Source organism: Lepidochelys kempii, chromosome 5, assembly GCF_965140285.1.
Source record: "Lepidochelys kempii isolate rLepKem1 chromosome 5, rLepKem1.hap1, whole genome shotgun sequence".
Classification (NCBI taxonomy): domain Eukaryota; kingdom Metazoa; phylum Chordata; order Testudines; family Cheloniidae; genus Lepidochelys; species Lepidochelys kempii.
In genome coordinates, this window is record NC_136384.1 from 34,607,787 (window position 1) to 34,613,794 (window position 6,008).

The 6,008-nt window shown below is 41.1% G+C and overlaps 1 long non-coding RNA gene across 3 annotated transcripts in view; it reads right to left on the bottom strand.

The window, feature by feature from the left end:
• Positions 1-6,008, bottom strand: part of LOC140911273 (uncharacterized) — a 33,338-nt gene that overhangs the window by 24,933 nt on the left and 2,397 nt on the right. For 2 of the 3 annotated variants that reach the window (XR_012158877.2, XR_012158879.2), the window contains exon 2: positions 2,578-2,648. The exons of the other annotated variant lie outside the window; for it this stretch is intronic. This is a non-coding gene — a long non-coding RNA (uncharacterized LOC140911273). The remainder of the gene's footprint in view (positions 1-2,577; positions 2,649-6,008) is intronic. 3 annotated transcript variants of the gene reach the window in all.

Below are 6,008 nucleotides of genomic sequence, written 5' to 3' on the forward strand. Positions count from 1 at the left end.
GAGATTAAATTATTGCTGTGATGTAGACCAAAATGATCTCAACTAGTCAGTTTTTACGCATGGCAGTGCGGGGCACCCCATATGTCTTTAGGGACACAAACAGTGAACGGTATTTAAAAATATGTTCACTCTTCACTTGCACAGCTTTGCACTCTGGAAGGACTGCTGTGCACATACACCAATAAATTAAAGAACAGAGTTTCTGTGCAGCCACTTTACGCATGCCTGGGTAGTTGAAGGGAATATGCCGACACCATTCCCCAGTGAACACTCCCCCACTGATGTTTCTAGTTTGAACTTTTGTACATCTGTGCAATAAAGATGTAACAACTCATGTTGCTTGCTACACATTGCCTCTGTTATAATACAGTGTTTTTTTATTTTATGGGGAAATTTAGTGTGAACACAGAAGAGTAGTCAGAAACTGGTCTAATCAAAATGTTTGTTATATCGGGTGGGGAAGAACGGAGACAGAGGATTTTGTGTGTGGGAGTGGGTCAGGGTTGGACAATGATAATAGTAAGCAAACCTTGAGTTGGTTGTTTGAGAAAATCTGTATTTTACAGGGGTGCAAAGTGGCCCATTCCTGATGTGAGGGCAGATTAGCGTGGTGTTTCTAAAAACACATAGCACAGAGTTTGGAACTCACAGTGCAGCTACCTTGACTGCTGAGGCAAAAGTTATACATCTGCTGTCAGGGTTGCCAAGTGTGGATTCTGGGTGATTCCTGGATCTCAAGTTTGCAAGGAGAGCAAGGAGTATACCATGACATGCAGATTTATGAGTACAAGCTGTTTTGGCTTGCTATGCAAATTGTGGGACATGACATGTATAACTGCCTAAATGACTACTAACTGCTATCAACAATATATCTTTTCCTGTTCAAAAAATATGGAAATTCAATGACAAAACCTTTGTTTACGCAGAGTTAAGGTTACTTTGTGGTATTTTGCCCCTTTGCAGACAGCCACATTGAGCAAATCTCAAACTTCTGAGAACAAGGAAATGTACAGTTAAGGTTTCCCAGGCAGCCTTAACTCTGTTCTTTCAGCAATGCCCCAATACACCCCATTAACACACATACCTTTATTCTGCCAGCCCCACAGTTGCTGAAATGTACAAGTTCTTCACTGCCTTTTACATCCCATTCACCCACAAGATTCCATCTAATACTGTTTAAGAACCCCCACAAAAAAGTTGCCCAACACCTTCCCTTGTTCCCCTGGACCAGGCAGTAGCCAATGAGAATTATTTGAATATACTACAGGTACAGTCAGTATGTCAGTGATGGAGGCAGTAGTTGGGCCTGCTTCCAACACCAACCCCTTGCTGGGAGGGTGGGAAATACAGCCAGCAGCATCCTTAAAGAGGATATCCTATTTCTCAACAGGCTTTGGCACACCTTTTTCTCCAAAACAATGAGGAGTTCGGTGACACCTTAAAAACTAACAGATTTATTTGGGCATAAGCTTTCGTGGGTAAAAAACCCACTTCTTCAGATTCTTCGTCTTTTACCCACAAAAGCTTATGCCCAAATAAATCTGTTAGTCTTTAAGGTGCCACCAGACTCCTTGTTGTTTTTGTAGATACAGACTAACAGGGCTACCCCTCTGATACTTCTTCACCAGACAGTCCAAAATAAGATACAAGGGCATGGAAATCCTATTAGATAGCAGTACACTTGGCCGTCTCAAGTTTAGCTCTTGTAGATTCCTGGACCTATTTCAACGGAAAGTCTTGGGCAGCTTCTCTAGGACCTAGGCAAAGTCAGGTGCTCTCCTGCAGAGTCACTGTTTTGTTGCTGTTCGATAGTGGAGGTGTATTGAGCATCAGAGGAGTACTTGTTTACATCTACATAGAGGCCCCTATACGAACTGCAGGACTTTTCTAGGTGATGGATAGCCTGAGTCTGCTTTAGGAAACACTGATATACCAAAAGATTAACCATGGGGTTCCTTAGTGGGCCTGTGTTGTTCAATATATTTATGAATGTTCTGCAAAGGGTGGGATAAGCAGTAAGGTGGCAAAATGTGCAGATGCCACAGAGTTATTTAGCAAAAAGAAAAGGAGTACTTGTGGCACCTTAGAGACTAACCAATTTATTTGAGCATAAGCTTTCGTGAGCTACAGCTCACTTCATTTTTATGCATCCGATGAAGTGAGCTGTAGCTCACGAAAGCTTATGCTCAAATAAATTGGTTAGTCTCTAAGGTGCCACAAGTACTCCTTTTCTTTTTGCAAATACAGACTAACACGGCTGCTTCTCTGAAACCAGAGTTATTTAGATTAGTCATTACCAGAGAAGACTGTGAGGAACTTCAGAGAGACCTAAAAAAGCTAAGTGAATGGGCAGCACAATGGCAAATGAAATTCAATGTCAACCAATACAAATAAATGCACATTAAGGGAAAATGTAAACTATGCATTTGCCTTACAGGGTCTACATTTACTGCATAAGCTCAAGAAAGGAACCTGGGCATCACTGTAGTATCTGTGCAGTCAAAAAAGCTAACAAGATGTTAGGATGCATAAGAGATGGGATGATTAATAATAGGAATAATATTATAATGACTTTACCTCAATCAATGGGATGGCCTCATCTGGAATACTATGTGCAGTATAGGTCACCGATCTCAAAAAGGACATGGCTGAAGTAAAATGGGTACAGAGAATTGAGACAAGAATAATCAAGATCATGGAAAACTCATATCGGGAGAAACAAAATTGGGATTGTTTACTTTAAAGGGAGATAAATATGAGTAAAAGTGATAAAAGTATATAAAATAATGAATGGTTTAGAGAAGGTAGATTGGGAACATCCAGTAGGGTGAGAAAATTGCTTGATCTAAATACTCCCTAGTGTAATAAGGTCTAAGATTTAGACTGTGTGCTTATCTTCTATTTTCTTTGGTAACTATTTCTGACCTCTTATGCCTACCACTTATAATCACTTAAAATCTATCTTTCCTGAGTTAATAAATCTATTTTATATTTTATCTAAAACAATGTGGTTTGGTTGAAGTGCTTGGGAAATCTCAGCTCAGGTACAAAGACTGGTTCACATTGAGGGAGGTCTGGATTGGGTAATAAATGTACACTGGTAAGACTTCTGACCAGGACAGGACAGTACAGCACTAGGGTGCAAGGCTGGGAAGCTGGGGGGAATTGGCTGGTGCCTTTCTCTGCATGATTCATGAGTGGCTTTCAGAGCATTCATGCAATCTAGATGGGTGTGGGGCTCCACATGCTGCTGTGCTGAGTGATAGCACCGCCTGGAGGGGTTTGCTGCTTATCACTAGCAAAGGATTATGAGAGACAGCCCAAGCTGGAGAGTTAAAGGGGCACAAGAGTACCCCAGTTCCAGGTAGTACCCCGGGGATCCCATCACAGTGGTACATTATCCCACATCTGCTTACTGCAGGGTTCTTACAGTTTCCTCTGGAACTATCTGGCACTGTTCACTGTCAGAGACAGGATACTGGATTAGACGGACCATGGGTCTGATCCATTAGGCAGTTCCCATGTTTCTACGTTTAGTGTTGTGTGTGTTGAAGCCAGAGCTTCTTGTGCTGAAAGCATTTACTCAAAGGCTGTGGTCACTGGACTTGGTGAGAACTGTGCTCAAAGTGTGCTAAGAGCTCTGACAACTGCTGACACACACTGCTAAAGAAATGTCTCAAAGCCAGTACAGGAGGGCTTTGTGACAGCCTCATAGAGGAAGAATAGTGGCTGGCCCAGATCACCAAGCATATACTGATATCTGGAATTATCATCCTTGTATCCACTTCAAACACATGGAAGCTGGAGGGGAAAATCCAGAGGCATGGATACAGAGCTGTCTCAAGTCAGGGACTTCAACAGAATAATACTGGGGAGCTACTGGATCCTCTTGGCGCCTCTTTCCCTAGTCTCTCATGTGAAGGCCAGTGCTTAGTACCACTGTCTTCAAATATTGAGGTTCCAAGTGGAGCCCGTGGATGATGGTAAAGATGCTTCAAGCACTCTGGGCTAGCCTCATGTTGGATGGAGACCCCCTGGGATGACTCAGCAACGATATGCCAAGGAAATGCTGATATTGAACCCCTTAAACAATACTGACAGGAAAGTACTGTGATAGCACTGGGGAACCAATAGCAGGAACATCAAGAGTCAAAGAAAAAAAGATGCTCTGGAAAAAAAAAAAGATAACTTAGCACCAAAAGAGTATCAAGCACCAGAAACCAGGGGTAGTGCACTGAGGCAGCCACTGGATTGCTGCAAAAATAAAGCACCACAATTTTATACTGAAGCATTTGAGAAAAAGAGCTCTGAAATGTAACACTATCTCCAACTTGACTGGAATCAGGCTTGTAAGCAAGAAAAGGATGCCTGAGAAGGTTGCATCCGATAAAGTGAGCTGTAGCTCATGGAAGCTTATTCTCAAATAAATTGGTTAATCTCTAAAGTGCCACTAGTACTCCTTTTCTTTTTGCGAATACAGACTAATATGGCTGCTACTCTGAAACCTGAGAAGGTGTGACTGGGATCTGGTGAACAGCTGGAACCCAAAGAGGCATGGTCTCTTGTACAGAACTTTTTAGCTAACCATAATCAAGAATATTGACTGGAATATTCATAGGGCAGGTTTTATACTCATGAAGGGAGTGGCTCATGATGATTGAGGGGGGTGTTCATGTCCCACATGTTGCTTCCACTGCCCTCAAAGGTAAAAAGTCCTTAAGAGTCACGTGCATTTCATCAGTCTTCTGTTAAGCAGATAAGAACCAGAAATCAGAATCCTGAGCAGATGGAATCTTAATAAAAACTGAAGTATCTAGGGCAGTCCAAAAAAGGTAGGAGGATCGTAGCTAACGGGAATGAGACAGGAATGAACCCATAGTGGTTTAGGATTTAGACAATATTGTCTTGTCAATTCAGCTGGTGAGCCTGAAGAAGTTTCTAGTTAAAACAGCTAGCAAGAAGGCAGGAGTAAAGAACCAGATAGAACCTTTGAGACCTAAGAAGAGATAAAGTACAATATGTGAATGCTATCTAGGCAGCCATAGATACCTCTTAGGGCACGAATGATTAGATTGTGTTTTGTTTTGCACAAATGGCAAATAGATCAGCTGGTATTTGCTAGATACAGCCAAACAATTATGCTGATTCCAGATACCCTACCTGATAATTTACCTCAGCTATTCATGACACCACCTCCCTTCCTGTCATCTCTCTCCTAGAAACCTACTTGTTGCATACTGAACTACAAGAAGTGAATTTATCCCCCCAGAAATGAAAACTAAAAACCAAACAGACTTTTATGTAATAATCATGATATCCATAAATGAGTAACCTTGCTGCTCTTATTATTGTGACCCATGTCCTTGAGTCCCCTCCACCTACTGATTACTACCTCTCATTGTGTCATATGTAAATGAGACTGTAAGTTGTACAAGGCAAAGACAATGTTCTTTGTTCTGTAAAGAGCCTAGCAAATTTTTGGCACTGTGCAAATAATAATTTCAAACTGTTTCTAATCAGATAGATCCAGCAGTTAATTTTAAGTAAAAAGAGCATAACAACTTTTTTAAAAAAACCCAAACAAATGTAATATAAAGTTGTCTTTTTTGTTCTGCCCATCTCAAGAGACTTGTTAAAGCAAATGAGACACACACAGCTGGCAAATTAATAAAAAAATAAAAGGCAAAAAGTGGTAAAGTAACAAACATAAGTGAAAATGTAAACAAAGTGCTACTGCTAGCTATGGAAAATAAGCCTAAAGAAACAGTAGCATGTAGAGCAGGGGAAGGCAACCTATGGCACGCGTGCCAAAGGCAACATGCGAGCTGATTTTCAGTGGCACTCACACTGCCCGGATTCTGGCCACCGGTCTTGGGGGCTCTGCATTTTAATTTAATTTTAAATGAAGTTTCTTAAACATTTTAAAAACCTGATTTACTTTACATACCACAATAGTTTAGTTATATAGTATAGACTTATAGAAAGAGACCTTCTAAAAATGTTAAAAT